Source organism: Amphiprion ocellaris, chromosome 22 (assembly GCF_022539595.1).
Source record: "Amphiprion ocellaris isolate individual 3 ecotype Okinawa chromosome 22, ASM2253959v1, whole genome shotgun sequence".
Taxonomy (NCBI): Eukaryota; Metazoa; Chordata; class Actinopteri; family Pomacentridae; genus Amphiprion; species Amphiprion ocellaris.
Window position 1 is genome coordinate 1934073 of NC_072787.1, and position 26814 is coordinate 1960886.

Below are 26814 nucleotides of genomic sequence, written 5' to 3' on the forward strand. Positions count from 1 at the left end.
ATCTGTCAACCTCACCCGTCAAAGTCGGTGGGCGGATCCTAACACCTGATTGGTTACCCTGCACTTCAAGTCAAGGCAAATCGATTCCAGATAATGGATTGATGCAGAGGTTGTGAACACATTCCGATACACTGGGTGGCGCTATTCACCTCTACGTTGGTTTGGATACTCTATTAAACAGAACTTTATTGGCAACCGCTGAAGACTCGGTCCTCTTGCCCAAATGTTGATACAGCGCAGTGCAAGACCACATTTCCTTTAGCACCTACTCGGCTCGCCACTACTGTACTGGACTCGGCTCGTCTCAGTTTAGTTGTTTTTCCATTACATTGAGAACCACCTCATCGTGGGTGGAGTCGTCATAGCACGGCGGCCCGAAAGTCCCTTACCGTCATTTGTGTGCGACACAAACGCAACACAACAATGTACATGGAGGCGATGGTTCACCTGCTGCTCGGTCTGTGGCTTTCTGTCAGATTCAAAGTAATAGAAGAGTCGGAGAAAGCTGAGAGCAGCGAGTGGAAACACTGAGGAGACACACAGGAGAGTTTGGGAGGCGATACAGCAGCATCAAGCCGAAAACAAGAGGATATGAACTATGATATGAGGGTAAGCTAATGCTAGTTCGCTAGCTATCGTATATTAGTCCTGTGAAAGACCCTGTAATGGCTGCAGTTTATCGCTATTAGGTATTAAAATATGTAAGTTAGGTAAAGTTGGCAAGATATTCACAGATTCGGACTTCCGGCATCAATAACTCATGAGATATACGTTGTAAAAACATAAACAATGCCTCTTTCAAATCGTTGTAAGCTAGACAATGTACTACAAGGCCAGTTTATCAAAAGTCGCTGTCTTTCAAGCTGCAGAAATAACACTGATGTCTATGAGCAGCCGGCTGTGCAACGAGTGAACAGCGAAGAGACACAAATATTACATTACTTAGCTTTTATACACTGTAGTGTCACCAAATTTACTGCAGCCATCAGTTGTCTCCTGCTGGTCATACTACAACTCTTGGTTTGACACTAAATACAAAATCTGAATTTTAAGGAATTTTCATTGTTTTAGTATTGTTTTATTAATAATAAAACTCAATAACTTCACTCTTATATACTGTAGTGTCACCAAAATTATTGGAGCCATCAGTTGGCTCCTAAATGTCATACTACAACTCTTGGTTCGACACTAAATTAAAAAAAATCTGAATTTTAAGGAATTTTTATTATTTTATTAGTCATAAAATTCAATAACTTCACTCTTATGTACTGTAGTGTCACCAGAAATCACTGGAGCCATCAGTTGACTCCTGATGATCATACTACAACTCTTGGTTTAGTAATAAATTAAAAATCTGAATTTTAAGGATTTTTTTCTTATTTTCTTATTATTTTATTAGTAATACAATTCAATAACTTCCTTCTTATGTACTGCAGAAAGATTACACTCTGTCTAACTATCACTTGGCTCCTGTTGATCATACTACAACTCTTGGTTTGATATTTAACTATTTTTCATGATTTTAAGGATTTTTTTATTAGTATTGAAATTGTTGTTACATATCTCATATTTTTTGTTGTAACGGTTAAAAGTGGTCATCCATTTTTTTGGTAGATTGTGGAACATTAATAACCAAAAGTAACTGAATTTTAATGATTTGGGTTGTTTATTGCCATGTGAAGATGTGCACACTATTTAGTGTGCATGCTTGTGTGTGAAGTTTAAGGATTATGAGTAAATTAGCTTTGACGGCTCTTCTCTTGATGTATGTGGGGCTATATTTTTAGATCCACAGTGCACCTGTTTGTCCAAATACATGATACTGAATAGTAATGGAACTTGGACTCCTCATCAAAGAGAGGATCAGATAACACCAATATACCAAACTAAACTGTTTAGACTGTCTCCTCAAGTACTGACGACTGGGAAGAAAGACAGTCAGATGCTTTCTTACAAGGCTGCAGCGTTAACTGATTCATTTAAACCATAATATTAAACAGCTAATAATATTTTCCAAGTTAAGGACTGTACAGACAATACTTGGAAGAAAACACCTGAAGGTATGATCAGTAGGACCTTTTGATGGTTGGATGGATTTTATTTTTTCTGCAGTGTTTAAGAGTAAAGTGATTGAATTTTATTGACTACAAAAATTCCATAAAATTCAGATTTTTTTATTTAATATCAAACCAAGGGTTGTAGTATGACAATCAGGAGCCAACTGATGGCTCCAGTGAATTTGATGACACTACAGTACATAAGAGTGAAGTTATTGAATTGTATTACTAATAAAAATAATAATAAAATAATAAAATTCATTAAAATTATGAAAAAAATGTTTTTATATCAAACCAAGAGGTGTAGTATGACCAGTAGGAGTCAATTGATGGCTCCAGTGATTTTGGTGACAATACAGTAAACATGAGTGAAGTTATTGGATTTTATGACTAATAAAATAATAATAAAATAATAAAAATTCTTAAAATTCGGATTTTGTACTTAATATCAAACCAAGAGTTGTAGTATGACCAGCAGAAACCAACTGATGGTTCCAGTGCTTTTGGTGACACTACAATGTATAAGAGCGAAGTTATTGAATTTTATTACTAATAAAAATTTCTTGGTCTTCAGATTTTTAATTTATTACCAAACCAAAAAATGTCATAGTATAGCATGTCGCTCAAAAATCCTCAGAGTATAGCCTTTGGTCTAAAAACGTCATCGTATAGCATGTCGTCCAAAGAACATTATAGTACAGCATGTCACTCAAAAAACATCATAGTATAGCCTTTGGTCTAAAAAATGTCATAGTATAGCATGTCACCCAAAAAACGTCATAGTATAGCATGTCACTCTAATAACGTCATAGCATAGCATGTCATCCAAAAAACGTCATAGTATAACATGTCGCTCTAAAAACATAGTATAGCATGTCGCTATAAAAACGTCATAGTATAGCATGTCGTTCTAAAAAGTCATAGAATAGCATGTCGCTCTAAAAACGTCATAGAATAGCATGTCGCTCTAAAAACGTCATAGAATAGCATGTCGCTCTAAAAACGTCATAGTATAGCATGTCGCTCTAAAAACGTCATAGAATAGCATGTCGCTCTAAAAACGTCATAGAATAGCATGTCGCTCTAAAAACGTCATAGAATAGCATGTCGCTCTAAAAACGTCATAGAATAGCATGTCGCTCTAAAAACGTCATAGTATAACATGTCGCTCTAAAAACGTCATAGAATAGCATGTCGCTCTAAAAACGTCATAGAATAGCATGTCGCTCTAAAAAAATCATAGTATAGCATGTCGCTCTAAAAACGTCATAGAATAGCATGTCGCTCTAAAAACGTCATAGAATAGCATGTCGCTCTAAAAACGTCATAGTATAGCATGTCGCTCTAAAAACATCATAGTATAGCATGTCGATCAAAAAACATCATCGTATAGCAAATTGCTCTAAAAATGTCATAGTATAGCATGTCATCCAAAAAATGTCATAGTATAACATGTCGCTCTAAAAACATTATAGTATAACATGTCGCTCTAAAACTATCATAGTACAGCATGTCGCTCTAAAAACAGAGTATAGCATGTCGTCCAAAAAACGTCATAGTATAATATGTCGCTCTAAAAACATCAGAGTAATAAAAAAAAAACAATAAAAACATCAGAGTATAGCATGTCGCCCAAAAAACGTCATAGTATAGCATGTCGCTCTTAAAACATCAGAGTATAGCAAGTTGCTCTAAAAACGTCATAGTATAGCCTTTGGTTTAAAAACGTCATAGAATAGCATGTCGCTCTAAAAACGTCATAGAATAGCACTTCGCTCTAAAAACATCATAGTATAGCATGTCGCTCTAAAAACATCATAGTATATTATGTCGCTCAAAAAACATCGTATAGCAAGTTGCTCTAAAAATGTCATAGTATAGCCTTTGGTCTAAAACCGTCATAGCATAGCATGTCGCTCTAATAACGTCATAGCATAGCATGTCATCCAAAAAACGTCATAGTATAGCATGTCACTGTAAAAACATCAGCGTATAACATGTCACACTAAAAACATCATAGTATAGCATGCCGCTCTAAAAACGTCATAGTATAGCATGTCGCTCTAAAAACGTCATAGTATAGCATGTCGCTTTAAAAACATCACAGTTTAGCATGTCGCTCTAAAAACGTCATAGTTTAGCCTTTAGTCCACAAAAGGTTGTTATGTCCCGGCTGTCTGAAGTAGGTGAGGAGCAACACAAAAACAGTCCAAACGCTGGTTTCCAGAGGGTTAGACGAGTATTTATTTGAAAGAGTAAGTTTACAACAACACAACATGTGAGGGGGTTAAAAGCAAATGGGTGTTAGTAAAATAAAAATAAATAAACAGAACTAAAAGTGAACTTCATGTTGATATTGATGGGCATTCCAACCAGGAACAAAGTAAAAGATAATCAATAGGAAAAAAAACTCTTCCTGTTCACCTCTTAAAAACCCAAAAACACACCTCAGTAGCAGCCTAAACTAAAACTACCAATGGGTTCCCTGTTTTCCTTTGTGAACAGTTCAAAGGTCCCTCTCTATCTCCCCACACATCCACCAACCACTGGAACACATCTCCAAAGTTCTGCTGGGCCAGCTCAGCTTCCCCTCAGAAGAAGTGCTGCCACCTGCCAGATGAAGGAGCCTTTTGAGAGGCAGCTGGCATCGTGATTGGACTGTACTTTGGTCTGTTCCAATCCAGCTTCAGCTCCAGAGACGGCAGGTGGGATGAGTCAACGGAGGCCTGGTGGACGAAGACATGCAGCTGAGTACAATCCAGAAAACAACAGAGGAGGAGTGCAGCAGCCCAGAGCCAGAACAACCAGAGTAGCATCTTATGTCTCTTAGAAAACATCATAGTAGAGCCTTTGGGATGAAAAAAACGCCATCATATACATCGTATATTGTACAAATAACAAGTTAAAGGAAAGAGACATACATTGTAGAATTGTAGTAATTGTGGGCTGACTGATTTACTGATTATCGGTATTTTATTTTTTACTGATTTACGGTAATAAATACATTTAAAAATGGTGCTACTTTGGCTCTGAACCTTTATCTACCTGTGGTCGCTCTGTCTTCTGGAGTGATTTGATTGGTTATACATCACGAATAAAACTCCTTTAACTTAACATCTGTAAACAAAACAAAAACGTATCAACAAAGTTTTCTGTTAGAGTTTGTGTTCTTCTAAGTTTAACTCCAAGATTTTAAATACTTTCATTTACTGCAAATGAATATCTACTCCAAATGTCTCACTAATAATCATTATCAGCCTTAAAAACCCACAAAACATCCCTCTATACTGGACCACACTTAGTACAGTCCGGTTCCCCCTTCTATAAATCTGCTTGGAATCTTCCACTTCCTGTTTGTCAAAGTGGCCTTCTACCTGGACAGGTTTTGTTGGAGCTCATGCAACAAACATTTTGGGTAACTGCACTTTAATATGGATGGATGACACTGAATTAGAGTCTGTTTTAATGAGACTGAGTTAAGATGTGTAGCTCTGTCATTAAATAGTAAATTATTTCTCAGAATTCACAGAGAAAAGTCTGAAATGTTTGCTAGGTTAGCGTCCCACATGTTCTTTGGCTCAGCTAAAGCTAACTCTCTCCAACTTCTGGATCTCTGGAGTTGCTTGTTGTTCAAATATCTTGCTAGAGGTGCTGAAGCTCAGAAAGTCTGAGATGTTTGTTCAAAGTAAGCTCATTCTCAAGTCTGATCTGAACTGTCCTCTTTTGTTTGAACTTTCCCTAAACTTAGGAGTTAATGACAGAGCAGCACATCCAGACTCAGTCTCATTTATGTAGAGATTAAACTTCAGTGTCATTCATTGATGTTAAAGTGCAGTTTTTCAAATGTTTGTTGCACATGCTCCCGACCAAACCAGTCCAGGTGGAAGACGATGTGAAGAGAAAGCTCCAGAGAATGAATATCACACATTTACATTGGAAATAAATGTCCTTTAATTAGACATTGTCATGCAAAAGTTAGATTTCCCTTTAATGATGTTCAAATCTTGGTTGAGTGTTTTGTTGATGTTGGTTTCTAAATGTTTTTTGACACTCGGCCTCAAAGATTAAATCTTTCTACGGCTCACAAACTGCAACAGTTCACACATTATCAACTATATTTCTGACTAAACTAAGATAAAAAGTGAAAAACTGCCTGATTCCTGCATCATGAATGTAAATCTTTTTGTTTTTTATGACAGTAAACTGAATATATTTGGGTTTGACATTTTATAAACCAAAACAACAAATGAATTAGTGGAGAAAACAACAGATTAATGGACAAAGAAAATGTGTTTTCCAGCATTACAAGATTCATACAATTTTAATTCAGTTTTATTTATATAATGCCAATTACAGGTCAAAATTGTCTCAAGACGCTTTATTTTTATATTTTTTGTCATATTTGAAATATGACAAAGTAAGAAATTTAAACCTCTTGACTAATCCAATTCATTATTTGGTTTTTAAGAGACTAATCAACAATTAAAATAACTTTCTCCACTAAAACTAATAAACGTGAGGTCAAATAGAAGGAAGAGTTTTAAATACTGCAGTCCCACGATGACAAGAATAAAGTTTGTCAACAAAAAGTAAATCTGCTGGTGGATTCCATTAAAGTCTTAATAAATGCTAATAAAGTGTGATACTAAAGATTTTTGGTGCTAAAAATCTCTAAAGATATCAAATTCAAAATCTGGATGGAGGTTGATAAAAGTTGACCTCCCTTCATTTCTCTGGAGCGACTCCATGGATTTTATGGATGGTGGTTAAAGACCTGCTCTTCTAGTTGTCTTCCTTCTAGTCGCTGTAAAAAGTCAGTCCATCCTGGCCAACTTCAACACCTCTTCAGGACAAGTTGCTCTGCCTCCGACCTGGTAACTCCAGAACCTGGGGAAAACCTGTGGAGACTCGAAGAACTCGTGGAGACTCGAAGAACTCGTCGGGCGGGGGAAGGTGTGGTGGGTGGTGGGGGAGTAGAGGGGGGAGGCCGCCACCCACCTCCCCGCCTACTCTCCGCCCTGACTCCACCCAGACTCCGCCTTGGCCCTGCCCATGTGGTCACTTGAGGAACTACGATGTCAAAGGGACGACGAATTCATTTCTTTTTGTCTGATCTGTAGCTCAGTGAGTTAAGGATTTGCCTATGGAGCTGCAGGTCGCTGGTTCAAGACCAGACACTTCTTAAATTTTCTCAAAATACTGACAAAGACAAAGAAAGAAAAAGGCCGGTGGCGGGTCTTGAACCTGCGACCTTCCAGTCTGCAGTCTCTCTTCTTATCCCCCTGAGCTACTTGCTCAGATACTAATTCTTCTTTTTTTTGCGCATTTATCATCTATTTTTTGTCGTTTTCGAGTTTTTTTTTAACTCGAGTCTCGACTCGACCGTTTTTCTCAGGAGGTTGGACTTCAGCCTTTGTGCTGGAGGGTTGAACCCTCAGTTCCAAGACTTTCCAAGCCTCCAGACCTCCCAAGTCCTCAGGACCTGAGCTTTCACACAGTCTGAGGGCTGAAATTTTCTAAGTCCCACAGTAGTTCTCTGTTAGATTTAACTTTCAGACAGTCCAAGGACTGATATCCTCTAAGTTCCTGAGTAGTTCTCTGTTAGTTTGAACCTTCAGACAGTCTGAGGGCTGAAGTTTTAAAGGTTTCTCAGTACTTCTCTGTTAGTTTGAACCTTCAGACAGTCTGAGGACTGAAGTTTGAAAAGATTCTCAGTACTTCTCTGTTAGTTTGAACCTTCAGACAGTCTGAGGACTGAAGTTTTAAAAGTTTCTCAGTACTTCTGTTAGTTTGAACTTTCTGGTTAACAGAAGCCTTAAAACTTGTGACCATGAGTCTTGATTTCACATTTAGATCATCCATCTGAGTTCTTCTCAGACCTTCACCTGTGGGTTTTTTAGAAATCCTCAACAAACTTTGATTCTCTTCACTGAACAGTAAAGTTTGTGGAGATCAGAAGGTAAAGTTAGTTTGATCAATGCCTTCAACTACTAGTAGACTTTATCTGGAAAGCAGTTTTCTGAAATGAGTTCTTAGCAAATTTGTCCACAATCAAAGCAAGAACATAGAAAGAGGAAATGTTTGAAGAAACAACTTGATGTTTTCATTTCAGACTAGAAAACGCTTTAAGACTATCTGTTTTTGGTCTTTTTGATTGTTTTGTTGTCTCTTTTGTTTAATTTGATCTTCTAAAGTTTAACTGGTGTCTTTTCAAATGTTTTGTCTTTAGTTTGATTCTTTTTAAATGTTTAGTTTTGCTCTTTTCTCACCCTTTATTCTTTTCTAGTGTCTGATTTGATTTAGAAATGTTTTGTCTTTTTAATGTTTAATTGTTTGTTCAAATGTTTTATCGGCTTGTTTGAAAAATTTTCTTTTCTTTCCTGTTTAATTTTTTGATTAAATCTTTAAGGTTTTTCTTTTTAAATTTTTTACCACCTTTTAATGTTTGATTTTCTTTTTAAATGCTTCACTGTATTTAGTTTAATTCCAATTTAAAGTTTTATTTTCTATAACATTTAATTTTCTAATTAAACATTTAATTTTTTTAATTAAATGTTTTGTCTTTTTAAAGGTTTAGTAATCTAATTAAATGTTTTGTATTTTTTAAATTTTTAAATTTTCTTCTTGTTTAATTGTATTTTTTAAATGTTTAATTATCTAAAATATTTCATCTTTAATGTTTAATATTTTTGTTTAAAATTTTTTGTTTAATTTCATAATTACATTTTGTATCTTCTGTAAATCTAATTAAATATTTTGTCTGTTTAATATAATTTAATTGTAATTAATGTTTAATTTTCTTTTTAAAAGTTTTGTTGTCTGAAATTTTTTTCCTTTGACTTAATTGCTTTTTTTAATGTAGTTTATTTCTTTAATCTTTTTTTTCCCTGTCAAGATTTTAACCCCAACCTTAAAAATGAAACAAACCCTTAAATCACAATGAAAATACTTCTGTTGTCACAATCATGAGTTCGTCAATTATTCAATTTATCAATTCAACTTTATTTGTTTAGCACCTTTTACACAGATGACAAAACTAAACAAGCAAAGAGAAAAAACTGCTAAAACTATGATTAAAACTCAAAAACATTAAAAAAAAAAAAAAAAAAAAAAAAAAAAAAAAAAGATTTAACATGGTAATGAAATATGTTGTGTCCAGGGGATGGAGGGAGTTTATTGAAGTCTTCTTGGGCTCACATGGGAAATCATTTAAAATATAAACTTGATATTCAGTCTAAGGAAACTGCAGTGACAGAAGAACCAACAATATCTCCTGTTTTCTCCTTTAATGAGTCGACTCTTCTTGTGCTTTCAGACCAAAAAACTACAGACTCTTCACAACCTGCTCAAACTCGTGGTACAGGACCTCACCACACGGGTCAAGAAGGTTTCCTTCTCCTCATTTCTACTCTGAAGCTCACCTTCTGCTCAAACTGCTGACAAATGTTTCTGCTGCTCTAAAGTCTGGTCTCCAGAACTTCCCAGAAACTCTCAAAGTCTCTTCTGCTGCAGGCTGCTTTGTAGAACTGTTCCAGAAAACCTCACTAAACCACATGGAGGGGCCTCAAGATAGTCATCCAAATGAAACCGTACAAAAACCAAACTAGCACAATCCAAACGCTAAAGTCTCCTGCAGCCTACCAGAGAACCTCTGAGAACAGAGAATCAGGACAGGAACTCTTACCTTCTGGACAACCAACGTTGGTTCTCAAACAAGAATACAGAATGTGTCTGACCAAAAACCTCAACAGACTCACTACAGCCAAGATAAAGACACAACTCAGCTGCACCAAATCCACTAATCACTGCACACATTAGCACCATATGCTAACTGTGGCTAAAGAACCTCATTTACCAAGACAACTATCCAGTACAAAGCCCTAAAACACACCAAGAAACACATGAAAGACGATTTTACTGCTGGAAGCTGCAAGCCAACACCTAATGAACAAACTAAAGCAATGGAGCCAAACCAGGTTCAGTGGTGAAGAGAAACAGAGGAAATGTTTGACTGCAGCTAAATAAAGCAGGAAGACACTGAGCTGCTCAGGTGTTCCTGATAACACCAAGCTGCTCAGGTGTTCCTGATAACACCAAGCAGCCACCTGGACAGCCAATAGGAACACAGCTTACTGGAAGTCCAGAGGGCTGGCTTAGTGAAGGAAATTTAGTTTAAAGTTGAAGCAGAAAGTTAACAAAGAAAGTTGAAAACCACCTTCTGATCCCTGAAATCTCTGAGTTTTCACACAAAGAACACCTGAACATGTCAAACTGGTTCCATAGTAGAACCCTCATTGTAAAAACGTCATAGTATGGTGTGTTGCTCCAAAAACATTCGGACCCGGCTGTCTAGGGTCGCAGAGGAGCAACACAAAAACAGGACAAACGCTGGTTTCCAGGAGGTTAGGAGGCTATTTATTTGAAAGAGGAAGTTTACAACAACACGTGAGCAGAAAAATCACAAAGTCTGTCTTTAGTTCAGCTGAAAATATTAGATTTTGTCTTTTTTATTGACCAAACTTTTCAGGAAGTAGATGAAGGATAATTAAAGCTCTCATGTAGAAGTCCAACTTATTTTGGATCCTTGCGGAGAGTTTAATCTTAGAGTTTGCAAAGCTGTTGAGTTTTTAGTGTCACATGGATTGTTTTGACATTTAATAACCGAGTCCTGAAATAAAATTACAGTTGTGGATTTCTGTCATTTAGTCTGGACTAAACAAATAACAGCAGCATAAATCTCCAACGTCATTATGAGGAGTCTGGATTGAGGTTTCTCACTTGATAAAGATCAAAACATGAAATTTAGGTTGGTTTAAAGAAATATTCCACCTTAAATCTTTGAATGTTGACCTAAAAGGCTGGTTTCAGGAAGTATTCCACCTACAAGGTCCTCACACATCCACCTTAAAGGAACATTCCACCAAAAATCCTTGGACATTCACCTAAAATGTTGCTTTAACCGAGTATTCCATCCAAAATCCTCAGAGACCTGAGGGGCTGGTTAAAAGGAGTATTCCACCTAAAACCTCAAATATAGACCCCAAAGGGTGGTTTAGAAAAAATCATTCAATGTAGACCAAAAAAGTTAGTATGGAGGAATATTCCACCTGAAATGTAGACCTAAAGGGTGGTTTGGAGTAATATTCTACTCTAAAATCTTCCAATGTAGACCTAAAAGGTTGATCTGATGGTATATTCTACCCAACATCCTGGAACATTTACCTAAAAGGTTGGTTTAATGGTATATTCCCAGAAGAACCCTTGAACATTGGGCTTAATGGTATATTCCACCAAAAATACTTGTACATATACCAAGAAGTCAGTGTAAAGGAAATGTAGACCTAAAGGATTGTTTAAAGGAATATTTAAACGATTACTTTCATTATTTAATAATCTGTTATCAGTCAGAACCCTGGCAAACTTATTTTCATCAGTTTTTTAGTGGAAGTCACAAATAAAGGAGCTCTTGGTTTTTCCCGGTGTTACTGAGTCCAAAGCTGCTGTTTCAACACAGAACGTTCACATGCATCCACAAACCTCTCAGCACTCAAACACCCACAGACAGGAGGCCGGCTGGACCGAGGCTCAGCAGCGTCCTCAGACCCACAAGTCGGGGAGTCACTGAACTTGTTGGTCCGGTTTGAAGGCCTCCATGTGGTCCAGTAGAAGTCCACGTAGTCGGTGTTGGCTTTGAACCGCAGCGACTGGCCGCCATCAGGTGGACCGGCTCGTCCTTGTAGGACTCCTCCTGTAGCCTTGAGGGGACCACAGGAACATTCAGTAGCTGTTGGAGTTCTTCCTGTCAGGCTCGTGGTGGAACGGCTCTGAAGAATCTTGGACTTGTCTCATCTGGAACAATCTAACAGCCTAAACTGTTAACAGCAGTGTAAAGAAGCAAACACACAGGCATAGATTAGGACTCAAACTAGATTTATTTTAGAAAACAAATCAACTTAGAGGCATTTGTTCACACATGTGGCTGAATAGGAGGCCGTCCAATCAGATTCGAGGTCTTCACTCTGTAGGTTGTTTGTTGGGTGAGACTCTTGGACCTCCATCAGCTGACGTGGATGTTTGATGGTCTTCCTCTCTAGTGCCAGATGATTCATCCATGAATTCAGCAGCTACAGACTGAAATGAAGCTCATGCTGCTGTTATTGAATTCCTGTTCCAGATCAAATGTTCAGAGCTCACCTTGAATGCAGCCGTCTGCTGTCTGATAGTTTTTCTCATTGTAGTCTTCAATAAAGTCTTTTTCCTCATGTCAGGATGTGGTGAGACTCTTTCTCAGTCTCTGCAGACGTCCCTCATTGTGCATCTCCAGAGAGAGAAACAGAAAAACTGATCACTGCTTCAGCATCACAAACGCTCTCCAGCATTGAGAGTGTTTTAGGAATTCATTCATTGTGTTGTGAACTTTGAAGGAGCAGAAACTTTACAGCTGCCAAAGATATGAGCTCCAATACCGGATGTTTTAGGAAATGAAGTTCATCAAATGAACAACTGATTATTGCTGATAACTCTCATTAAATTACTTAAGAAATCTAACATAAAAACCTGTAAACTCTCAGGCAGCTTTTGTTAAAGTTTGTCTATAATTCTATCATCATGTTCTGGAACCAGGACTCTGCAGAAGTTCCTTCAATCAGATACTTGTGTGTTTCTATTTAAGGCCTCATGTTTGAACGTACAGCAGAGGATTAGAAAGGAGTGATTTTAATATTTAAATCAGTCCAGTAAATGTTTGGTGTTAAAATGATTAGCATTTGGATTTAGATAGATTTGTGTCAAATAATGTTGTAGAGTCTCACTTAAATATCTCCAAATGAGTTCAGTGTATTTACATTTTATAGAATATTTGATTTCTTAATCTCAATACTGTCGGGTCTGACCCTAAATATTATAATAATGATGTAAATGTAAATAATAAATAATATTGTAGTGCAGTCATAAACTTTAATTAACTAAACTCACATAATAAATATCACTGCACAATCTTAACCTGAACATTCATATTATTGAGGTAAATTTACATAAATCATGATATTCTAACTGGAATATTTCTAACATGAATCTTTTTGTATTGTGCTGATAAACAACAATGACCCGACTTTCAGATAATATTTATTGTCTGTGATTGTGAGACTAAATTCCTCCATATTCTGGAACTGGACTGCATTTCCCAAAATGAAACATGGACAGAATTTAACACTCATGTATCCATGGCAACGCTAAAGTTTCTGCTTCTTACCAAAGTTCACAACACAAGTAAAGATTTTAATGTAAAACTTCAGGGATGACTGCTGACCATAAGTATTCTGATCAATACTTCATGATCAATATCAGGACAGATGTTACAACTCCAGCTGTTCCATTAGACTGCAGTTATTCACAGAGAAATTAAAACATCACATTCCTCATAAAAACTAGATGGGACTTTTATTAAATAAAGTGTTGGTGAATAAACAGTTTAAAAAGTGCAAAGCAGCTCCATTAAATCAGGAGATGTGAGACTTCCACAGCATGGATCACCATCTGCTGTGTTGATTCATAGCTGAATGTCAGAATGAACTGAGCTAGAAAAGCTGCTTTGAGCTGCAACATTACGGTCTGACAATCCAACACCATCACAGTTTTCATCTGGTTGTTTTGCTCCAACATGCTGTGAAGTTCAGTTTTTACCTGAATCAATACAGAGATTCTATTTCCAACCAAGACTGGAATAAAAATTAGAATGTTATGAGGTTATTAATGCAACTAAATCCTTTCAGATGGAAGGATTTACTTCTAAGTTCTAATTCAAGTTTCAGTTGGAGCACATTGCATTCACAAAGAAAAACAGTGAAACCTTCATAGCAACATTTAATAAACCTAAAGCTTCCCTGTTGGCTCATTGGTGGAGTTTGTTACTGAGCATCTGAACCTTAAATCCAGTGAGACGACCATCTTCAGTCCAGGCCAGTCAGAGAACTTCAAGACCTTCCATCAGCTGGACCAGATGTGGCATCATCTCCCTCTGAACATCTGGATGACAGGAGAAAAGACAGAAATCAAACACAGATCACAGAAATACAATTTATTCACTTTCATCATTTTATAAAAGTAGCATGAACTTTATTAAAACTTGACATCAGTAATGAAAGTAAATGTTTTTATCTCGTGTTGAAGCTAAATTTAAAGTCAATTTTAATGAGTTTATCCTGAGAGGAGTGAGAATGGAGCTTTTCTTTCCTTTTTAGAATATTCCTTCAAAATATTCTGTTTATTATTGACTTTAGAAGCATTTTTCTTCACTTATTTATTTTTAGATACCTCAGACCGATGCACTTTGCTGGTTTGCAGATAATTTAATGTACAATGACAATAAAGATCTTCTATTATAACATATTTTGCTGAAACAAGAACTGCAAACCTTCTCAACCACCTCTCAGTCTGCAAAATTCCAACTGCAACAAAGAATTATCTGATGTAGTTATTATTATAATCTTTACTGAACCAGCCCTGGAATTAATAAAAATCTGTATATGGATATGATTTTCTCTGATGGGACCACTGTGGAAGCCGTAGTAATTATTAACTATCCTTTGAAGGGAAAGATTGGGTCTTCATTCAGGTGGATAAAAAAAAATGCTGTCCCTTAAAAAAACTGCATAAATTAAAGTAAATCTCTTCTGCACTGCACACATTCTACACTTTTGTATAACTCTGGATGTCAGAGTAAAGGCAGACAGATCCACTGATCAGCCACAACATTCTGACCACTGACAGCTGAAGAGAACAACATCCATCATATTGTTCTAATGCAACGTTCTGCTGGGAAACCTTGACATTCATGTGGATGTTTGACATGTACCACCACCTAAACACTGCAGGACAAACAACCCCCCAGTCTCTATGGCAACAGCAGTCCTTGATGCCAGCTGCCAGCCTCAGCAGGACAAACTAAAACTGCTCAGGAGTGGTCCGAGGAACACGACAGAACTAAGCTGTTCACCTGGGTTCCACACTCCCCACATCCAGATCTGATGGAGCATCTGTGGGATGGTCCAGGATCAGCCTGGTCTAGGTAGGACCCACCCTGCAACCCATAGGATCCACAGAATCCACAGGATCCCCAGAGGTTCTGATGAACCACTGGGTCAGAGGAGTTTTAGCAGCATAAAGGGACCAACACAGTATTAGTCAGGTGGTCAGAATGTTCTACTGTTATATTGTCATGCTGATTATATGATAGGTAAATGTTAGGGATGGAACGATACAGTTAAGTCACGGTTCGGTACGATTTTCGATATGAGGGACACGATTTTCGGTTCGATTCAATACATTTAATGCTCTGAAAAAAAAAATACGTGTTATTCCTCTTTCGATATATTTTTTAATTTTGCTAACAAGCAAAAATAACAATGCCATAATAAAAACATGCATTTTAGTGCATAACATTATATAATATGTATGAGAGGGGATAGCATATCGTGGATCAACAGTTTTCATAAGGTACGAAAAGCCATCATTTTCAACCACAGAATAAGGCTGCAAAGCTTTGGCAACAAATGTTCCAACAGCACGTGTGATTTTCTTATGTTTATCGGAGGTGAAAGTGTACTTCTTTTGAAAGGCGTCCGCTATGCTGCTCTGAGACTTGGGTCGCGTTACCTTGTCCTCTGCCCCGCTCGCAGATGACTTGTCTGGGTGATGGCGGCGGAGATGAGTGGTCATGTTGGTCGTGTTGCCCGTGATGTACGGTATAGTTTTAAGGCAATACTTGCACACAGTTTTTGTTTTAGTTACCATTTTCGTCCCCTGATCATTATAATCAACAGCAAACCCAAAATGCTGCCATACAGCGGATCTGTACGACGTAGAAGCCGCCTCCTCAAACTTTTGTCTTTCCCCGCTAGCCATGACCCTCGTGTCTGTCACCTCTCCCTCAAACAACAGCAGCGTGGTTGCCCCTGCCCTCCAGGCAGCTTGGGGGATGAGGGGAGGCGGGCTGCTTGCGGGGAGGAGCTTTCTGGGAGCTTTTCAAGGCAGAGGGCTCAGCCTTGGTTGCGCCCATGGCATTTTAGCGAGAGCACACTAGAAAAAGTTCGGAAAATACATTTTGGGAGCGCTGTTTTCATTTGGATCGAACGTTTTTGCATATTGAATCGAAGAGGGTGTATCGAACGGTTCAATAAAAAAATCGAGTATCGTTGCATCCCTAGTAAATGTTACCATCAGTTATAACGTCCACATTGATCAGGAAAAAAACAACAACTATCAGTTCATTCAGAAACTGTGGGGTTAAACCTAAAAACACAGACCTCAACAGCAGTTTGTTTCAAAGCAGAACACCAGCTGGTTTTCACTAAAGAAGCTTTCAGAGCAACAATTAAATGACAGTTTTGTTCTCATGAAGTTCACAGATTCAGAGTCAGCCAAAATAATGTAGACACACATCAGGAAAAGAAAAACTTTTATAAATATTTCATTTGTATAAGTACTTCTGTACATATAGATTCCTCTTTCTAAGTTTGATCAAATCACGATAAATCTGTGTCCTGTTGTACGATGTTTTCCCAACAGATGGCGCTACCCTCATGAATGGAGCATCAACAAGTGATGTCTACAACACAACAGAAATGTCTGGAAGCCAGTGGCCACCACTTTGAGCACCTCTTGTAATTGTAGAGGCCAAAGATAACTTTTATTAATCTGGTGATGTCTGAATAAATTTGGTATTGAAATATTTGTGCAAGTTTTTCTTTTCCTGATGTGTGTAAACATTATTTTGGCTGACTCTGTATGATGGGTTTCTGACAGGTCACCAGGCAACATCTTTTTATAATAATGACAAACATACCTGCATTCTACAGGAGTGATTTTCCTCATGTGCAGGTAAAGATGTGTGAGGAGCTTAGAGATGACAGGAGCAGGAGTCATCCTCACTAATTCAGCTTCCACCTAGAAACAGAAAGACCACAAACAAACACACTGATATACTCTCAAACGTTCAACCTCACAGCCTCAAAATATCTGTTTAGGAAGTGTTGTGTTTCTAAATTCTGCTGAAAGCATTGACAGTTATTCTCTTACAAGGTTGTGTAAAAAGCAGCTTGTCCTCTGAGCTACTGAGAAATCTTCCTGAACAAAGTTTCTACGTGTAAATTGGCTCAACAAAAACTAAAGCCTCAGTCAGAGATAACAGGTATCGCAAATTATAAACAACTTTCTTTGTTAACTCAGACTTTCTGCTTCAACCTCACATAAAAAGGGGAGTTTAACTCGTCAGGTGACTGAAAATGAACGGCTTGTGCAGTTCTAGATCCAAAAGTAGGATGTTTCAACTCATGTTTTACTACAAATACATGCAATAATAAATAAATACAATGACTGGTTGTTAGTTTATTCACTATTAATGTCACTTTATATAGTGGATTGAACTTGAGCAGTGGAAGAGAGAAGGAATTTAATGAAAGTATGGAGAGTCAGAGAGGTGATGTTACGCAATGTTAAGTTAAGCGCAGTTTAATTCAAAGCAGCTGAACTACACTTCAGTGTAGTTCAATGAGTTTCAGTTAACCTTAAAGTAAAATAACTTTTTTAAAAGCTAAAATACACAGCAGAGAAATACAGGTTGAGAAGTTCAATCTAATAATGAGGACAGCTGCAGCAACTAACACGTGTTAAGCGGTAAGTTAGCCACCTGTGTTAATTAGCCCGCTAGCTAACTTAGCCGCTTAGCTAGCTAACTTAGCCGCTTAGCTAGCTAACTTAGCCGCTTAGCGAGCTAACGCGTCCGGACCAACTGCTCAAACACGACAAAACACAACTCTTCACAAGTCGCTGACTTAACGTACAACAAAACAACGCTACTGGTTAGAAGTATTTATGTTCTTACCGTGTTTTACTCCAAAAACAAGGTCAACAGCTGCCAGAGACGCTACCAGACGTTCTGACCATAGCTATTATGGAAGACTAGATCCGCTAGCGAGCTGTCTTCTATAGATCTATGGTCTGACCAATCACTGCTCTCTGGCTCTCAGTCAGTCTGACCAATCACTGCTCTCTGGCTCCGCCCTCTGAGAATCTTGTTGTCGTTTGGCTCCACACTTGAGTTAGGTAAAGTTGGCAAGATATTCACAGATTCAGACTTCCGGCATCAATAACTCATGAGATATACGTTGTAAAAACATAAACAATGCCTCTTTCAAATCGCTGTAAGCTAGACAATGTGCTACAAGGCCAGTTTATCAAAAGTCGCTGTCTTTCGAGCTGCAGAAATAACATTGATGTCTATGAGCAGCCGGCTGTGCAACGAGTGAACAGGGACCGTCTGCAAATAGCAAAACCGCGGCAACAGCGAAGAGAGACACTACACAAATATTACATTACTTAACTTTTATACACTGTAGTGTCACCAAATTCACTGCAGCCATCAGTTCTCTCCTGCTGGTCATACTACAACTCTTGGTTTGACACTAAATACAAAATCCGAATTTTAAGGAATTTTTATTATTTTATTATTATTTTATTAGTCATAAAATCCAATAACTTCACTCTTGTTTACTGTAGTGTCATCAAAATCACTGGAGCCATCAATTGACTCCTACTGGTCATACTACAACTCTTAGTTTGATATAAAAACATTTTTTCATAGTTTTAATGAATTTTATTATTTTTATTAGTAATACAATTCAATAACTTCACTCTTATGTACTGTAGTGTCATCAAATTCACTGGAGCCATCAGTTGGCTCCTGATTGTCATACTACAACTCTTGGTTTGATATTAAATAAAAAAAATCTGAATTTAAATTTTTGTAGTAAATAAAATTCAATCACTTTACTCTTAAACACTGCAGAAAAAATAAACTCCATCCAACCATCAAAAGGTCCTACTGATCATACCTTCAGGTTTTTTCTTCCAAGTATTGTCTGTACAGTCCTTAACTTGGAAAATATTATTAGCTGTTTAACATTAGGGTTTAAATGAATCAGTTAATGCTGCAGCCTTGTAAGAAAGCATCTGACTGTCTTTCTTCCCAGTCGTCAGTACTTGAGGAGACAGTCTAAACAGTTTAGTTTGGTATATTGATGTTATCTGATCCTCTCTTTGATGAGGAGTCCAAGTTCCATTACTATTCAGTATCATGTATTTGGACAAACAGGTGCACTGTGGATCTAAAAATATAGCCCCACATACATCAAGAGAAGAGCCGTCAAAGCTAATTTACTCATAATCCTTAAACTTCACACACAAGCATGCACACTAAATAGTGTGCACAACTTCACATGGTAATAAACAACCCAAATCATTAAAATTCAGTTACTTTTGGTTATTAATGTTCCACAATCTACCAAAAAAATGGATGACCACTTTTATCTGTTACAACAAAAAATATTTGAGATATGTAACAACAATTTCAATACTAATAAAAAAATCCTTAAAATCATGAAAAATAGTTAAATATCAAACCAAGAGTTGTAGTATGATCAACAGGAGCCAAGTGATGGCTCCAGTGACTTTTGGTGACACTACAGTACATAACAGTGAAGTTATTGAATTTTATGACTAATAAAATAATAATAAAATAATAAAAATTCCTTAAAATTCAGATTTTTTTTTATTTAGTGTCAAACCAAGAGTTGTAGTATGACATTTAGGAGCCAACTGATGGCTCCAATAATTTTGGTGACACTACAGTATATAAGAGTGAAGTTATTGAGTTTTTATTAATAAAACAATACTAAAACAATGAAAATTCCTTAAAATTCAGATTTTGTATTTAGTGTCAAACCAAGAGTTGTAGTATGACCAGCAGGAGACAAATGATGGCTGCAGTAAATTTGGTGACACTACAGTGTATAAAAGCTAAGTAATGTAATATTTGTGTAGTGTCTCTCTTCGCTGTTGCAGCGGTTTTGCTATTTGCAGACGGTCCCTGTTCACTCGTTGCACAGCCGGCTGCTCATAGACATCAATGTTATTTCTGCAGCTTGAAAGACAGCGACTTTTGATAAAACTGGCCTCGTAGCACATTGTCTAGCTTACAACGATGGGAAAGAGGTATCGTTTATTTTACAACGTATATCTCATGAGTTATTGATGCCGGAAGTCCGAATCTGTGAATATCTTGCCAACTTTACCTAACTTACATATTTTAATACCTAATAGCGATAAACTGCAGCCATTACAGGGTCTTTCACAGGACTAATATACGATAGCTAGCGAACTAGCATTAGCTTACCCTCATATCATAGTTCATATCCTCTTGTTTTCGGCTTGATGCTGCTGTATCGCCTCCCAAACTCTCCTGTGTGTCTCCTCAGTGTTTCCACTCGCTGCTCTCAGCTTTCTCCGACTCTTCTATTACTTTGAATCTGACAGAAAGCCACAGACCGAGCAGCAGGTGAACCATCGCCTCCATGTACATTGTTGTGTTGCGTTTGTGTAGCACACAAATGACGGTAAGGGACTTTCGGGCCGCCGTGCTATGACGACTCCACCCACGATGAGGTGGTTCTCAATGTAATGGAAAAACAACTAAACTGAGACGAGCCGAGTCCAGTACAGTAGTGGCGAGCCGAGTAGGTGCTAAAGGAAATGTGGTCTTGCACTGCGCTGTATCAACATTTGGGCAAGAGGACCGAGTCTTCAGCGGTTGCCAATAAAGTTCTGTTTAATAGAGTATCCAAACCAACGTAGAGGTGAATAGCGCCACCCAGTGTATCGGAATGTTGCTTTTCTCTCCACTTAGGAAAAGTAAATTTGCTTGTTTTGCAAACGGCTGCAAATATTTGATTTAAATGTGTACTGAACTAAATAGCTCTTATAAGTGGAAGCCTCTGTTTTGCTTAATAATTTCAGTTTCCTGGGGTTTTTTTTTTGTTAGTTTGGTTTTTTTTGATGAATGTGACAGAGTTCCATATTGAGTTTAAGGGATGTTTGCCTACACACCTAATATACTCTTTCTTTGTCATTTCATTGTAGGCGCTTCCTTGGTATCAACCCTGAGAGGGGAACAAAGGCCAGCCAGGAGAAGGTGATGTCCAAGAGGTCTGGGAAGCTGTTCCAGAAAAAAGGCATCTACTGTAAATCCCCATGTAGTCACCTTTATAAAAAGACTGATGGACTCTCAGTGGGACTTCATGTAAACCCACAACACCTCTCCACACAGGACCTCACTTTCACAAAGGAAAAGCCCAGTCTGCAACCAGATGTTCATGCTGTCATTCTAAGGTAACAAGTCTCAGTATTGTGTTGGGTTCAGTATAAAATACTTCAGTCCACGTGTCTCGGTTTTGAAGTTCCAGGTTTGTTCCATGACTTGGTGTTTATTGAACATGATCATGAGTTATGAAAGACTGATTCTGAAGGCAGAGTACCTGAAATGTGATGTGCAATTTTTAAACAGATTGTTGACAACATGTTAAACATCATTAGTTGTTTTTATAGATTGTATTTTACAAGACTTCAATTTCTTGATATGTGTTAGCTGCTGAATGTGTTCAATGCAGTATTAAATAATTTAAATGATATATAGATATCTTTTGTTACAGTTCAGGAAAAATGGAAACCAAACTCAGTGTACCTGAACTAGAACATGCACAATGAGAACCTGTTCAGCATGAGGAAATGATTGTATGTTACTAAAATTTAATGGGTTAAATAAGTCAGTTTTTGAAATATGTTTGATACAGAATTGGTTTTAATAAAAGCTGAATGTTGAAAAGTCATCTCTTGTCTGAGCCATTTCTATGCTATACTATTTCCTGGGGCTTTCATTTTGAGATGTGACATTTTAAAATCATTAGTTTTTAGCAATGTTATCACTTCATATCATCACATTCTCTGATATCAATTTTACAGTAATAAACTGTTTATGACGATTACAGTACAAACAGTAAAATAACAGTATGATGGCACCAAAATACTGACAGTAATATACTGTAAGCATAAACTCTAAACAGCATAATACTGTAATATGTTTTACAGTAATAAACTGTTGTTGTAGGATACGGTAGATTTACTCTCAGCTCTTTACTGTAAATTTACAGGGAAATTTCTTAGAGTGTAGACCACACTCATTGTAAGGAAACCTGCAGAGGTTTATTGTTATCCTAAAATAGCAGGAGCATTGCATCTAAAAATACACACATCTGAGGAGTGTGACATCAATGTTACACCATACCAATATGCATTGTGGGGTTTGAGTTTTTGTTTTGGATCCAGAAGCAGAACACTGAGAGTTGTTGTTGAAAAGGTGGACTTATGAAATAAACTGTCTTTAAAGGGGAGCAGAGGGCTAGCTGGCGAGGATCGGCTGGTGTATCTGAAGAAGGAGAGTTTGCTGACCATGAAGAAGGGTGGAGTACAAGGGTGTGGAACTAGCAGTTGGATTTGAGGCACTCATTAGGATCTACACGAGACCCAACTGATCAGTGGAGTTGCAAATAAGAAGCACTAGAGACTCAGATTGTGTCACTGAGGCTGTACTGTAGTTACAGAACAGTCTGGCACTGAAGATCAGGAGAATCCAGGATTTTATGGCGTGAATGATGAAACTTCTGGTTTAGCCACTGGTGCTCTGTATTTTAAATTTAAATCATGTGCTACCAGAGCTGTCAAGGAGTTCCAGTGGCTTGTTAATAGGTCCTGTCCTGAAGTGTATTGAACTTTGGAGAACCTGCCACAGCCTTTTCTGCCAATGACATGCAGTATTAGAATGTTAGACTTCATGGATGGGGGAAAACTTAATCATATAGCGCCAGTTCACAACGTATGTCATCTCAAAGCATTTCACATTGTAAGGTGAAGACATTACAAAGTGTAACCAAACAAATCAAAATTGTTCTTTGGATTCCTCTTGTGCACACACTTGGTAACAGTGGGAAAGAACAAAATAAAAAATAAAGTTCAGCAGAACCTGGCTCAGGGAGGATGGCCATCTGCCTCGGCAGGTTTAGGTGAGGTTGAGGATGAGGGGGGAGCGGATAGCAGATGGACAACAGACAAACTACATGTAAGAGAACAATAAACACTTGCAGAGAGGACAAAAGACAATCTATGGGAAAGAAATGACAAAGAGTTAGTGATATGCAATGGTGGTGTAAGTATGAACTAATTACATAGTCGGTACGATGATTTGTTATCAGATTGTTAACGAACAGATCTAATTAATAATCTACATTTAATTGTTCTGTTTTTTGGTTCTGATGAAGCTGTAGTATTAATCTGAATGAAGTTCTTATGAACAATTCCTCTTCTGCTAACTGTAGACTTGTATAATCTCGGTGGTCAGGTGGCAGACACTGTCTCTATGGGGTATTAGGAGGGTGACAGTTGCAGGGAAGCAGCAGGGAAGCAGCAGGGAAGCATGAAACACTGCATTTCTGCCTGCTGGTCTCATCTCTGGTTTATCAGGGTTTTAGGTTTCTAATAAACTCAGCCATATTCCTACAAATGAGAGCGGCACCATCCAAAGTAGGATGAATACATTCTCACCTAATCAGACCAGCTTTCCTCCAGTTATCTATTTAGCTCACATTGTGTGCTGGACACCACCTTAGCAAAGCACATTCATAGCACACTGCTAAAACACTATTAAATGGCTATATAATCATAGATCGATATGCATGCATGTGTTTCCTCATTTGTGAAAATAAAAATGAACACAATACTCTTACCTTTTCATAGAATAAATTGTCAGAAACTGCTAATAATTTAAATGATTTCCATGTACTTTATATAAAAACTATTATTCTGAACACATTATTTTGTAATGTTGTTTTACTTTGTAGAACATTTCATTCTTTATTCTTGTGTGATAAAAAGCTGTAGTAACATACAATGGAAGAACTAATTTTAAGACATCCATGATTTCAGATTTGAATGAGAAAGTCTATAAAATGTGATGTAAAATGTTTACCCTGATGTAGGAGAGAGAGAGAAAAAAACAGGAGGAAAAAAAGGGAGAAAGTGAAAAGAGGGAGAGACTGTGACAAATGCGCTTTTGCTATCAAGCGTCTGCTAACTGAGATGAGTCTTTTTACACCCTGACAACAAATGGAGATATCAGTGATATTAAAAGAGACAAGGCTCCCTTTAACCTACTTGGCACAATTTGCTCGGAGTTAATAGTCTGTTGTTGGAGATTTGATCAGCAGTGAGACAAGTGGATCGCATCCATTCCAAGCAGTCCAAAGTAGCTGTCACTTCTCATCACATCTACACAGCTGGTATAGCAGGCTAATTCAAAGTAAGGAAATACTGCTGTGTGTCTGCATGCAAGAATGTCTTTGTGTATGAATGAGGTCTTATTTCTGTTGAAGGCAAAGCAACAAACATTTCGGTGTCTTGAGAGTGAAGACTGCATTTGTAAGATGTTGAACTACAAACACAAAGATACTACAGGAGTCCCAAATCAAATCTTGATTATATTTGCATCTTAATTTATGAGGGGCTGCACAGTGTATTGGTGGTTAGTACTGTCGCCTTGCAGCTAGAAGAAGCATGAACAAAATGAAATAAGACACTGAACACTACGTATATATTTTTTAATTGGCCGCTGTTTCTTTTTAACATTTCTTTTAGACGTCTGTACTTTGTGAGCTTGTGTCTTAAGTCTGTTTTTGTATGTGTTGTAGTTTTATTGTTGGAGCCTTGTCTAAGGAGAATTTCTGTCACCGTTTGGACAGACAATAAAGTTTATCTATCTATCTATTTATCTATTTATCTATCTATCTATCTATCTATCTATCTATCTATCTATCTATCTATCTATCTATCTATCTATCTATCTATCTATCTATCTATCTATCTATCTATCTATCTATCTATCTATCTATCTATCTATCTATCTATCTATCTATATTCTCTCTGTGCATACGTGGGATCCGCCTGGTTCTCTGGTTTCCTCCCACAGTCCAGAAACATGTTAACATTGTCCTGCTATACCACACATTTAAAACTAATTTCCCCTGACATCCCCCTATGACCCTCCTTGCTGGATGTGCAACATTTGGTAGTCTGCGGTTATCTGAGTGGACTGTTTCGTCCACTGTATTTCTGATTTAATGGAAGTGTTAGATGTGAGACATTACAGTAGTACATACTCTCATTATTGAACTGACTCGTGTTTATGTGTTTGTACGCACTAGCTCTCTCTGCTCTGTCTTAAATAAACACATGCACAAATAATTTATCTTAGGTATCACGTTTACATGATGTTTATCAGACTGGCATCAAAGATTCATTCTGTGTGTTTGAAGGTGATGCACTGTGACAGTTCTGCCAAGTTTCCTGCAGGGTCTAAACACAACCTGAACCTTATCTCCTGCTCAGAACGTTGCTGTACAGCTATTTTAAATTCTCAAATTATCTTTTGGAGGTAATATAATGCTATATCTGGAAACCTATTAGATATGCCCTCGGTATTAATTTTTGCTGCTAAATTATATTTGCCTTTTTGGAATTTTGGTCAATAATGTTCTATTTTTTACCATTTTCACCCACAAACACTGTTGTCAGGATCAGGCAATGCAGAGGTAAAATTTTAATTGCTGACAAAAGTTTTTCTTTAAAAAATGACATCTGTCAACCATAATCAGCACTGCAATAAATGTTACAGCATGTTGCTGAATTACTCACAAATGCACATTGCATATTCATATACTTCATACACATATGTTCTTCATGTGCAGAAGGATATGCTGACATAGGCAAGACCCACCCATCACCTTTTTCATTTTTTATTTCTTTTTACATATTGGAACCAAATTTTTCTCACTAGTGTCAAAAGGTTCTCTGGAAACTTCTTCTTAATAATTATTGGTCATATGTTTGAATTCGTACACTGTTTGCCAGGTAAAAGGCTACACTGTTGTGGGAAAAAACAAACAATATCTTATCCTGTATCTCATCCTGAAAACTTCAAAATTCTGAGATTTTACACACTATGTAATGTATTTTAGAGTTTAGACTTTATTAGACTGAGATGCTATTTTCAAATGGTTCAGGCCCTACGCCTGAACTTTGATGAATACTGGCCAAACAGTGTACTGGATTTTTAAACATGTATTGCTTAAAACTTGGCACCCTTATGTGTTTATGAAATATTTATGAATGTAAATTATCAGTTTTGGTGGAAATTTAATGATGTTTTGTACCAAATCTGTGTAAACAGGCAGATAAGATTGAATCTGTCATTCTATTCATGATTTCCTGCTGCCCTCTGTTGATTAGCCTGCATACAACATGTACTTTGTTCTTCTGTAATCACTGCAAAGCATATTGTCTTGGGGTTTAGCTCATGTTGCATTGGGCTTAGTGAGCCTTTAATCTTGTTTCGTGAGTCCAAAAAAAACCCATGGAAAATGTTACATGTACCCAAGTACTTGAAGTAGTTTGACGCTTCAGACTTTTACCTCTGACTTGATTAGAAAAAAATCATTATTTTTACTCTATCGGACTCCCTCATTAGCAGTACTTTCAGTGCTCTGAAAAAAGGATTTGTCACATTCATATTTCTTCTATGTTTCTGTGTATCTCATTCCAATCTGTGCAAAAAATACAAGTTTAGAAAACCAGCTGAACAACCTGTAACAACCTGCAACAGGAAGTGGCTCACCTGTCTGCAATCCTGCCATAAAAGAAGGACACTGATCATGACTCGACGCTGCACCATTGAACTATCCATAGTTAGTCAACTCAGGCCAGCCTCGGTTCAGTTTCTGTTCTGTTGCTTCTTGCTATCACTACTTATTCTTCTGCCTAC

At 37.3% G+C, this 26814-nt stretch overlaps 2 long non-coding RNA genes across 3 annotated transcripts; one reads left to right on the forward strand and one right to left on the reverse strand.

Annotated features, from left to right (window-relative positions):
- The first annotated feature begins 344 nt into the window (after window positions 1-344).
- Window positions 345-5074, forward strand: LOC129348029 (uncharacterized). The gene is made up of 2 exons (XR_008600447.1): window positions 345-609; window positions 4563-5074. It is a non-coding gene; the product is annotated as an uncharacterized LOC129348029 (long non-coding RNA).
- A 6896-nt stretch (window positions 5075-11970) lies between these two features.
- LOC129347962 (uncharacterized) lies at window positions 11971-20583 on the reverse strand. Of its 2 annotated transcripts, none has more exons than XR_008600327.1 (3): window positions 20287-20583; window positions 16900-17000; window positions 11971-14081 (listed from the first exon to the last, which is right to left on the reverse strand). It is a non-coding gene; the product is annotated as an uncharacterized LOC129347962 (long non-coding RNA). The 2 variants fall into 2 exon arrangements; XR_008600326.1 differs by lacking the exon at window positions 20287-20583 and adding an exon at window positions 17938-17989.
- Between the last annotated feature and the right edge of the window lie 6231 nt (window positions 20584-26814).